This window comes from Pristiophorus japonicus, chromosome 1 (genome assembly GCF_044704955.1).
Source record: "Pristiophorus japonicus isolate sPriJap1 chromosome 1, sPriJap1.hap1, whole genome shotgun sequence".
Classification (NCBI taxonomy): Eukaryota; Metazoa; Chordata; class Chondrichthyes; family Pristiophoridae; genus Pristiophorus; species Pristiophorus japonicus.
In genome coordinates this window covers 426,148,380-426,160,840 of record NC_091977.1, presented here as the reverse complement: position 1 = coordinate 426,160,840, position 12,461 = coordinate 426,148,380, and positions in this window count along the sequence as shown.

Below are 12,461 nucleotides of genomic sequence, written 5' to 3'. Positions count from 1 at the left end.
TTAATGTGAGTCCTGTGCCATTTATGCTTTCAGATAACCAGGCAGAAGTTGTGCAGCCTGCACCTGAGGCCCTCAAAAGATTCTGGAGGGAGAGGAAAATGAGGAGGAGGAGGAAGAGGAGGAGGAAGAGGAGGAGGAAGAGGAGGAGGAAGAGCCGAACACTGCGTCATTACATCTCTCACCCGCAGGCACCAGCTCCGAGACTACGCATTCCTTTGAGGTTAGTTTAGTAGAGGGGTCTGCACTGGGTGATGCACTGGGGCCTAGCAGGCTGCAGCAAGGCCAAGGGGAAAGAGAATCTCGGGAGCCATCTCCCTGGAGGGCGAGTTCGCACGTGGGTTCTGTTCCACAGGACTCGGATGAGGACCTCTATAGGGTGGCGTTCACACAACGGTGATGACCATGCACTCTGACATCATAGGTGCAATGGCAAGGCTGCCCGAGAGCCTCTTGGCAGTGGTACAGAGCGTGGAGGGGTCCGCCTCCAAGATTGCACAGAGTTCTGTGCACACCATGGAGCCTATCATTGCCAGTCTGTAGACGATGGTGGAATCCCAAAGAGACCGTGTAGATCCAGACTGTTATGTCTGTAATACACTTATGAATGACTCCACGAGGCAATGTGTTGTACTCAAACTGTAGTGACCTTGGTCCTTTATTTGTAACTCCAGGGTGAGGCACAAGCATGGTGGGCAGCCTTTGATACTGGGCCCTGCACACCTATGCAGGTGACCCTCAGGTCTTCCACCGCAGTGCCCTCTGGTGGACAGCCGCTGCCACAGGGGTAGGAAACCCTGGTCTCCACCAGTTGCACCCTGTAGTGGTGCCAGCATAGTATATACACCGTGTAAACCTTATTGATAGTACATCAGGTAAAATGTCTCCATCTTCTGCAACTATACAGTGTCGCCACAGAGAGTATATCTATAGTCTGCAGATATAACACAGACCTCCTGAAGCATGTCTTGGGCGACATGGCAGCTTCCATTGCAGCACAGGTGGAAACAACTCAACATCTCAATGTTGTAATGCAGACAATGGTTGGTGGCATGGAAGCTCAGACTGTTCACATGCAGTCTCAGGTTGATGCCACACAATGTCTTGGTGCTGTCATGCTGTCAGTGAGTGCTGGCATCGAGTCCAAGACTGCTCTCACGCAGTCTCAGCTTGATGCCACGCATCGTCTGACTGATGTCATGCAGTCAATGACTGCTCTTATGCAGTCTCAGCTGGATGCCACGAGTGCTCTGACTGCTACCATCACCGCTGGGTCCATCAGAGTCCATAGGGATCTCACAGTGTCGCAGCATCCCACCAAACTGTTCTAGTGGGGATGCTGAGGTGCTGCCCCGGGTAGTGCCAGTGAGTCAGTGGAGCAGGAACCTGTTGTCCTCTTTCAGGATGACAGCATTCCTGAGTCCACCACTGCCACTCCATCATTGCACTTGTCACTGGCTGTCACCCAACCAGCCCAATCTGCCGCCGCCCAGCGTGAGTTGGTGCAGCCTGCAGCCGGACCTTCCAGGCCCAGAGCTGATAGAGGGCATCCAGCAAGGACATTTGGGGGCCGAAATTGCTCCTTTCCTTAAGGCCTGTTACTGCCGGAAATCAGCGGCCACGCTGCGGAGTGCAGTGGCCACTGATTTGTCGTGGAATGGCTGCTGTGGTATCCCGGCAGTGACCCACTCCCCCTGCTACTGCTCCGCTGCTGCCGACCCATCTTAACTGCGTCATCAGAGCGCGCACCGCCGATGTGACCCCCGACGGTGAAATTGGGTCGAGAAAATCTTGCTCCTGCTGGTCAGTGTCACCGGCAGCTTTTTCTGCCGGTGCACTGTGTTTGGAGCACTTGCAAAATGGTGGTGTGGCTGTAATTAAAGAGGAGGACCGACTGCTGCAGCCACCATCTTTTTTTGTTAGTCAGCCGACTGCCATGTCGGGCTGACAATTATGCCCCCGGGTTTGGTCGGGCCATCAACAGGCAATCTGGCACCCCCTTTTGGGTGCCAGGCTGCTGGCCCAGCTGAAGCCTCCCGAGTTGCCCAGTGGACCTAACCAAAAGAATCGCAGTGTCTCTCCTCTTTAAGTGAAGGGGAGAGACATGGTGACGTGGCACCGTGATGGCATCATCAGCGCTGCACTGATGATTGACAGCGGCGGACACTTCGCCCGTCCCCCACTTCCGCCCCTCTAGTGTGCGAACCTCCGCTCACCGCCGCACTTCTGCCCCCATTATGACCGACTTCCGCTCCGCTGTAAAAAAAAATACAAAGAGTGGAATTTCGCTCATGAGGCCGCAGCATCCACCGCGCCAGTAAAAACAACTGAATGAGGGTAGGTGCGGCCCGTTTCCGGCAGTGGGCAATTTCGGCCCCCTGTAGTCTCCGACTCTGACACACAGCAGCCTTCCACCAGCCGTGCTGCAGCGATAGGGGACACACTGCGGAGGAGTACGAGATTAGTTAGAACAAAATGGGAATATAAGGAAGTGCACAAGGGTGATTAGTTAATACACTACATCAGCCTTTGTTGTTATTATTGTAGAAATTTTGATTGGAATGTTTAATCATTGCTGTTTTGTCTCATTTCAGTTTGGGGCTTTGCAATGGAAGGTAAAATGGATGAGGTCATGGGGATGTCGAGAGGAAGTGGGAAGTGGTATTGTATTCACTGGAGCTGAAGTCCGATGAGACGGTTGTGCACCTCCCTTGAAGTAGCGCAAGGGCCGCGTGGCCACCTACGTCACTCATGTTGTTGCTCCTGCTTCTCTTCCCCCTCCTCGTCCTTGTCCTCCTCCTGCTACTCCTCCTCAGGTGGTGCGGCAATGCCTGGCGGCAATTGCTGTTCCCTCATGATAGCAAGGTTGTGCAGCATAGGTGATATGTCCTTACGATACAGTATAAATGCACACGAGGCCCATATTTGAGAGAAGGTCAGTCTGTGACCAGTTACCTTTATTACCAAGACCTCAATTGATGAAGGTGGGTGGAACTTCCCCTTTTATACCTGAAAGTCCAGGTTAGGAGTGAATCCCACAAGTTCGCCCTATTGTGCTCAATGTTCTCAAGGTGTACAACTTAGGTCAGCTTATACATGGGTTACAATGATAGTTGAACACATGACATCACCTCCCCCCCAAAGTCTTATTGGGATCACAGGTTAAGTTGCTCTGGTCGTTTACGCTCCCTTGTGGAGCGCCTGAGTTGGGGCTCCGGTTATTGGGTGCTGGCCTGAGTGTCTGCTGTTTGCGGTGCCTCAGGCCTGTCCAGACTGCCCACAGTGACTGGGCTCTCCTCCACTTGGTTCTGGTGTTCGGTCACCTGTGGTGGAGTAAACTCTACGTCGTGTTCTTCCTCTGCTTCTTCTATGGGGTTGCTGAACCTCCTTTTAGTTTGATCCACGTGTTTGCGGCAGATTTGTCCATTGGTAAGTTTAACTACCAATACCCTATTCCCCTCTTTGGCAATCACAGTGCCTGCAAGTCATTTGGGCCCTGCAGCGTAATTAAGGACAAAAACAGGGTCATTGACATCAATACATTGCGCCCTCACATTCCTGTCATGTTAGTCACATTGTGACTGACGCCTGCTCTCAACGATTTCTTTCATAGTAGCGTGTATAAGGGATAACCTGGTTTTGAGCGTCCTTTTCATTAGCAGCTCTGTGGGTGGAACCCCTGTAAGCGAATGTAGTCAGGATCTATAGGTCAACAGGAGGCGTGATAAGCGGCTTTGTAGGGAACCTCCTTGGATTCTGAGCATTCCCTGTTTGATTATTTGCACTGCTCATTCCGCCTGGCCATTTGAGGCCGGTTTGAATGGTGCCGTTCTGATATGGTTGATTCCATTGCCTGCCATGAAGTTCTGGCATTCAGTGCTTGTGAAGCATGGGCCATTGTTGCTGACCAAGCTATCCATAGACCATGGGCGGCGAACATTGCCCGTAGACTTTCTACCGTGGCAGAGGATGTGCTTGAATTTAAAATGGCACACTCAATCCATTTGGAGTAGGCGTCTACTACAACCAAAAACATTTTCCCTGGAAAGGAGCTGCGTAGTCCACATGGGTGCGTGACCATGGCTTGGAGGGCCAGGACCAGGGGCTAAGGGGGGCTTCCCTGGGTGTGTTGCCCAGCTGAGCACATGTGTTGCACCTGCGAACACAAAGTTCCAGGTCTGCATCTATCCCTGGCCACCAAACTGTGACATGGCAATTGCCTTCATCATGACAATGCCCGAGTGCTCATTGTGAAGTTCTCTGATAAAAACCTCTCTGCCCATCTGGGGCATGACTACTCGGTTTCCCCACAGTAGGCAATCGGCCTGAATCGAAAGTTCATCCTTGCGCTTATGAAACGGTTTAAATTCCTCAGGGCATGCCCTGTACGTGGCTGCCCAGTCCCCATTCAGGACACATTTCTTAACTAAAGACAGTAGCGGGTCTTTATTTGTCCAGACTTTAATCTGACAGGCTGTGACAGGTGAGCCTTCGCTTTCGAAAGCTTCAACAGCCATGACCATCTCAGCATCGTGCTCAGTTGCCTCCTCAGTGGTTGCTAGTGGGAGCCTGCTGAGTGCATCAGCGCAGTTTTCAGTGCCCGGTCTGTGCCGAATTGTGCCGTCATAGGCGGCTAACGTAAGCGCCCACCTCTGTGGGACAGACTTCTGGAGGCATAAGCTACCGGCTGCAACTGACCATTGGCATTCACATGCTGCAACACACACCCGACCCCATAGGACGACGCATCGCACGTTAACACAAGTTTCTTACACGGGTCATATAACGTTAACAGTTTGTTGGAGCACAATAAATTGCATGCTCGATCAAAAGCCCTTTCCTGGCTGTCCCCCCAGATCTAATCGCGACCTTTGCATAGGAGCGCGTGTAGCGGCTCTAACAGCGTGCTCCATTTGGGAAGAAAGTTACCAAAATAGTTCAGGAGTCCCAGGAACAAACGAGCTCTGTCGTGTTGCGGGTTCTGGGTGCTCTCTGGATCGCTTCTGTTTTGGACGCAATAGATCTGATCCCGTCTGCTACTACCCTCCTCCCCAGGAATTCTACCTCTGGAGCTAAGAAGACGCACTCGCCTTTTTCAGTCGCAGCCCTATCTGGTCCCGTCTGCATAGGACCTCCTCCAGGTTGTGGAGGTATTTTTCAGTATCGCGACCCGTGATGAGGATGTCGTCTTGAAAAACCACCATCCTTGGAATCGACTTGAGGAGTCTTTCCATATTTCGCTGAAAGATCGTGGCGGCCGAACGAATCCCAAACGGACATCTGTTGTACTCAAACAACCCCTTGGGTGTCGTGATGGTGGTCAGCTTCTTCGACTCACTCGCCAGCTCCTGGGTCATGTAAGCTGAGGTCAGGTCCAATTTTGAAAAAAGTTTGCCACCGGATAGCGTCGCAAAGTGGTCCTCCGCTCTCGGCAGCGGCTACTGGTCTTGGAGTGACACCCGATTGATGGTGGCCTTGTAATCGCCACATATCCTAACCGACCCATCCGCCTTGAGCACCGGTACGATCAGGCTCGCCCAGTCACTGAATTCGACTGGCGAGATGATGCCTTCTCTCAACAGGCGGTCCAATTCGCATTCTATCTTTTCCCGCATCACCAACGGCACTGCTCTGGCCTTGTGGTGTACTGGCTCCACAGAGGAAATTGCATTGACATCGCCACATTTCCAATTCATGACCGCAAGCCAACTCCTCCCCAATAGTGTGGGACCGTCCCCCGGGACAACCCAGAGTGGCAACATGTTCTCCGAATCTTTGTGCGTCACGACTACCGTGGTGCTGCCTAGCACCGGAATGATCTCCTTTGTATATGTCCGTAGCTGTGCGTCAATCAGCAATAATTTTGGTGTCCTGGCCTTGGACACCAATAACCTTTCGAACTGTTTGATACTCATCAGGGACTGGCTGGCCCCGGTGTCTAGCTCCATTAATACTGGGATGCCATTGAGGAGCACTTTCATCATTATCGGTGGCGTCCTGTTATATGAACTGTATATGTGCTCCACATGAACTCGCTGAACTTCAGCTTCCAGCGATTTCCTCCAGTATTCATTTGGCCTCATAGGGCTTACATCGGGCCCGTCCTTCTCGTACATCAACCTGGCTGCAGGCTTCCTGCACATACGCGCCAAGTGACCGCTGACTTGCAGTTTCTGCAAGTATATTGCTGATACCTGCAAGCTCTGGCTGGGTGTTTGCCTCCACACCTCTAGCATGAGCTGGAGGCCCATTGTTGGAAACAAAAGGTCCATTACCAGTCGATCATCTCTGACTGTCTCTGTGACTGTCCTTAAGCGCACCATTAACAGGTGTTGATGGCCCCATTACTGGCCACATTGTCCATTGCGATGGCATGAATCGCCGTTCAGTTAGCCATTGTCTCTGTTGAATTCCCCCTTTGGGTTTGACAACATGCTGGGGCATGTCCGATTGCCCTTGTCTGCCTAGAGAACTGTGTGCTGCGTTAACAAAGTTGACTCCCTGGTCATTTGCCGCATTTGAGCCAAGATTTTTGTCATACATCATTTTGGTCTCTTCCTCCCCTGAGATAAATGTTTGGGTTATCAGAGCCGCCGCTTCCAAGGTCAAGTCTTTGGTCTCAATCAGTTTCCTGAAAACCCCAGCGTGCCCGATGCTCTCAATAAAAAGGTCTTGCAGCATCTCAGCTCTGCATGAATCTGGGAACTTACATAGGCTCACCAGTCGCTGGAGATCTGCCACGAAGTCTGGAACGCTTTGCCCTTCTCGCCGCCGGTGCTTGTAAAACCGGTGTTTTGCCATGTGCATGCTGGTTTAAGGTGTTCCCCGATCAACTTACTGAGCTCTTCAAAAGTCTTGTCCACCGGCTTCTCCGGTGCTAGAAGGTCCTTCATCAGGGGATACGTTCTGGATCCACAAACCGTCAGGAGATGAGCCCTGCGTTTGTCGGCCGAATCCTGTCCAACCATTCCTTAGTGACAAAACTTTGCTGTAGTCTCTCAATAAAGTCGTCCCAATCATCACCAACACAGTACCTCTCTTCTGTGCTGCTAGTGGCCATGCTCACGTAGTTTAAATCCCAGTTTCTCGTCGCCAATGATATGTCCTTACTATACAGTATAAATGCACACGAGACCCATACTTGAGAGAAGGTCATTCTATGACCAGTTACCTTTATTACCAAGACCTCAAGTGATGAAGGTGGGTGGAGCTTCCCCTTTTATACCTGAAAGTTCAGGTTAGGAGTGTCTCCCACAAGTTCACCCCCTTGTGGTCAATGTTCTCGAGGTGTACAACTTAGGTCAGCTTATACATGGGTTACAATGATAGTTGACTACATGACAATAGGGACAAATAGGGACACCTGCTCAGGCGAGTACTGGAGGACTCCTCCTGAGCGGTCAAGGCAGCAGAGCCATTGCTTCAGCATTCCGATGGTCTGCTCAATGTTGTTCCTGGTGGCAGCATGGCTCTCATTGTATGAGTGCTGGGAAGGAGTGGTGAGGTTGCGGAGACGGAGTCATGATCCAGGTGGATAGCGGATAGCCTTTGTCTCCGAGCAACCAGCCGTGAGCTTCATTTGGGGGCTGGGACTGGAAGAGAGCTTGCACACAGCTAGCACAGGATGAAGGCACGTGGCTGCTGCCAGGATAGCGGGCATTGATGGTGAGTATTCTGCATGTATGGTCGCACATCAGCTGAACATTCAGTGAGTTGTAGCCTTTGCGGTTTTGGAAGATCGCAGGATTGTGATGCGCTGTCCGCAAAGCCACATGAATGCAGTCAATGTCATCCTGCGCCATGGGGATGCCTGCTATCCTGATGAAGTCAAATGCACACTCCTGTTGTACAGTGCATCGGTGACCTCTCAGATGGAGCAACGGACGCCAAACTGGGAGATGTTGGATATGTCACCTTTTCCTCAATAAAGATCCATTGGTGTAGAAAATGATGACATTGACTGCCACTGAGAGCCATTCTCACCCTGGTCTAAGGCTCGAGTTCTGGTTGCAGCAGATGACAGAGCTCTGTGACCAAGTCTTTGCTGAAACGCAGCCTTCACACATACGGTTCCTCAGTGAAATTGATGTAGGAGAACTGCTGCCAGAATACCCTGGGAGATTAAAGCCTTCTGTTGCCAGCCCTGTGGCTCATTCTTCCTCTGGCCACATTTTAAGAATATAAGAGGAAGCTTGCTGGGAATATAAAAACTGACTGCAAAAGCTTCTATAGATATGTGAAGAAAAAAAGATTAGTGAAGACAAACATAGGTCCCTTGCAGTCAGAATCAGGTGAATTTATAATGGGGAACAAAGAAATGGCAGACCAATTGAACAAAGACTTTGGTTCTGTCTTCATGAAGGGAGACACAAATAGCCTTCCAGAAATACTAGGGGACCGAGGGTCTAGCGAGAGGGAGGATTTGAAGGGAATCCTTATTAGTCAGGAAATTGTGTTAGGGAAACTGATGGGATTGAAGGCCGATAAATCCCCAGGGCCTAATAGTCTGCATCCCAGAGTACTTAAGGAAGTGGCCCTAGAAATAGTGGATGCATTGGTGATCATTTTCCAACAGTCTATCGACTCTGGATCAGTTCCTATGGACTGGAGGGTAGCTAATGTAACACCACTTTTTAAAAAAGGAGGGAGAGAGAAAATGGGGAATTATAGATCGGTTAGCCGACATTGGTGGTGGGGAAAATGTTGGAATCAATCATTAAAGATGAAATAGCAGCGCATTTGGAAAGCAGTGACAGGATCGGTCCAAGTCAGCAGGGATTTATGAAAGGGAAGTCATGCTTGACAAATCTTCTGGAATTTTTTGAGGATATAACTAGTAGAGTGGACAAAGGAGAACCAGTGGATGTGGTGTATTTGGACTTTCAAAAGGCTTTTGATAAGGCCCCACACAAGAGATTGATGTGCAAAATTAAAGCACATGGTATTGGGGGTAATGTATTGACATGGATAGAGAACTGGTTGGCAGACAGGAAGCAGAGAGTTGGGATAAACGGGTGCTTTTCAGAATGGCAGGCAGTGACTAGTGGAGTGCTGCAGGGCTCAGTGCTGGGACCCCAGCTATTTACAATATACATCAATGACTTAGATGAAGGAATTGAGAGTGATATCTCCAAGTTTGCAGATGACACTAAGTTGGGTGTCAGTGTGAGCTGTGAGGAGGATGCTAAGAGGCTGCAGGGTGACTTGGACAGGTTAGGTGAGTGGGCAAATGCATGGCAGATGCAGTATAATGTGGATAAATGTGAGGTTATCCACTTTGGTGGCAAAAACATGAAGGCAGAATATTATCTGAATGGCGGCAGATTAGGAAAAGGGGAGGTGCAATGAGACCTGGGTGTCATGGTACAGCAGTCATTGAAAGTTGGCATGCAGGTACAGCAGGCAGCGAAGAAAGCAATTGGCATGTTGGCCTTCATAGCGAGAGGATTTGAGTATAGGAGCAGGGAGGTCTTGCAGCAACTGTACAGGGCCTTGCTGAGGCCTCATCTGGAATATTGTGTGCAGTTTTGGTCTCCTAATCTGAGGAAGGACGTTCTTGCTATTGAGAAAGTGCAGCGAAGGTTCACCAGACTGATTCCCAGGATGGCAGGACTGACATATGAGGAGAGACTGGATCGACTGGGCCTGTATTCACTGGAGTTTAGAAGAATGAGAGGGGATCTCATAGAAACAGATAAAATTCTGACGGGACTGGACAGGTTGAATGCAGGAAGAATGTTCCTGATGTTGGGGAATCCACAACCAGGGGTCACCGTCTAAGGATAAGGGGTAAGCCATTTAGGACCGATATGAGGAGAAACTTCTTCACTCAGAGAGTTGTTAACCTGTGGAATTCTCTTCTGCAGAAGTTGTTGATGCCAGTTCGTTAGATATATTGAAGAGGGATTGGATATGGCCCTTACGGCTAAAGGGATCAAGGGGTATGGAGAGAAAGCAGGAAAGGGGTACTGAGGTGAATGATCAGCCATGATCTTATTGAATGGTGGTGCAGGCTAGAAGGGCCGAATGGCCTACTCCTGCACTTATTTTCTATGTTTCTATAAGGACGTTAGAAATAGGAGTAGGAGTGGGCCATACGACCCCTCGAGCCTGCTCCGCCATTCAATACGATCATGGACTCAGATCCACTTTCCTGCCCGTTCTCCATAACCCCTTATTCCCATATCGTTTAAGAAACTGTCTATTTCTGTCTTAAATTTATTCAATGTCCCAGCTTCCACAGCTGTCTGAGGCAGTGAATTCCACAGATTTACAACCCCCTGAGAGAAGAAATTTCTCCTCATCTCAATTTTAAATGGGCGGCCCCTTATTCTGCCCTCTAGTTCTAGTCTCCCCTATCAGCGGAAACTTCCTCTCTGCATCCACTTTGTCAAGCCCCCTCATAACCTTATACGTTTCAATAAGATCACCTCTCCTTCTTCTGAATTCCAATGAGTAGAGTCCCAAACTACTCAATCTTTCCTCATAAGTCAACCCCCTCACCTCTGGAATCAACCTTGTGAACCTTCTCTGAACTGCTTCCAAAGCAAGTATATTCTTTTGTAAATATGGAAACCAAAACTGTACGCAGTGTTCCAGGTATGGCCTCACCAATACCCTGTACAACAGTAGCAAGACTTTCCTGCTTTTATACTCCATCCCCTTTACAATAAAGGCCAAGATTCCATTGGCCTTCCTGATCACTTGCTGTCCCTGGATACTTTCCTTTTGCTGTGCTTCTCCCTATCCTGCTGCCTGTTTTTGTCTGTGTCTTTGTCTGTGCCTTGCTCCCTTTGCTGCTCTGTGTGCCTCTCCCTGTGGTGCTCCCTCTCTTTGTCTTTGCCTTTCTCTCTCCCTCTCTTGATGCCTTTCTCTCTGTTAATGTTGCCTAAGCATCCTCTGATGGTGACATCGGAGCAGGAGGTTGAGTGCCAGCACAGGCCCCATGAAGTGAAAGAAATGTTGTAACTTCAAATCTGCCCTGAGTTATACAGGACAATAGTTCGGAGGCAGAAGACTCATTGAAGTAAAAATCGCTGCTATCGGTCCACCAGCCACTCTGCCTATCTGTGTGAAAGCAGAAAAAAGTAATGGTCGATAGAATGTTTTTTTCAAGATAGCATGTTTAAATAGTGCTGCTCCATCCGGTTCCCGACTGCAATTCAACAGCTGAAGCGATCATTTGTCATTGTCAGGTGGTTAGGTTGCGTGGAGCAATTTAAATTCCGGGGTGGTAACAGGGCGATGTACACGATGATTATGTCATCATTGCTGCATGCAGCCGAGTGGGGTGCTCCTGGCAGGAGTGAGGCAGCACGTTGCTGCAAAACCCCCGCCCAATTCCACGGTGGCCGATTTTTGCGCCACGCCAGGCAAAAACCATTTTGCGCCCCATTAGTGCATCTTGGAGGCGCTAACGGCCATCGCTAAAAGGAACAATTTCGCCCCCGTTGTTTCTTTACATTTTACAGAAGTCATAATCATAGGTGGCCCCTCGAACGAGGATGATGGGTTTCCATTTCACAGTGAGTTCACAGATATTTCATTGAAGCACCCGATATTCCAGTCCTGAACTCCAGTTGAAGGAGTGGAAGATCCCTGTGCGTGGATTTTTTTAACGTGTGGTGACCATTGCACATCAGCCACCACACGGGCTTGACAGAGCTAAGCCTTTATCCAGTGGCAAGGGTTAACCAGGGCATCTGGAGACCTGATGTCATGGTTTAATAGTGGAATAGAAGTAGTGGCTTGGTGTAACACATGTTAAAAGTATGTTTTAGGTTTGCAGGGAGTGCTGCTGGATACTTGTAAGGCTTTGGCTGTTATAGGAAGGTCTCTGAGAAGACCACTTGCTTCCAGTCCTGGAAGCTCAACTTGCAGTCCCCCTTGGGCTGCAGCATCACATGGAGAGGAAGCGATAGCTGTGATCGAATCATCTGGCTGTGGTACCAGTGACTGCAACCCAATTCCCCATTGGTCACGCACCTTATCATCCCTCTGCTACTGACCATCAAAGCAGCCTCTTGGCCACAATACTGAAGTAAAGGCCACAACAAAGCAAACTTTTCAATCCAACTTTATCTCTGTATGCATCCAATATTGCATCAACAACACCCTGGTGTATTCCCTTAGTGACTGTCTTGTGTATGCCTTTGTCTATCCGAGTGATGTTACCCAGTGGCTTCTCCTCCTTCTCCTTCTCTTCCTTCTCTCCTTCTCATTATTTTTCTCTTTTCTTCTTCTTTTCTTCTTCCTTTCCTCTTCTCCTCCTTCTCCTCCTCCTCCTGTCTGTCTTCTTCAACTACTAGCTGGGCAGGTTGGATTTCTTGGGTATCTGAAATGAGGAAGACACAAGGATAGGGTTGTGGTGAGGGGAGTGGGGTAAATGCAAGAGGTGCATGCTTAAACCTTGTGCAGCATGTAATTCAGAAGATAATTAATGTGGGATAAGGCTGAAGTGTGAT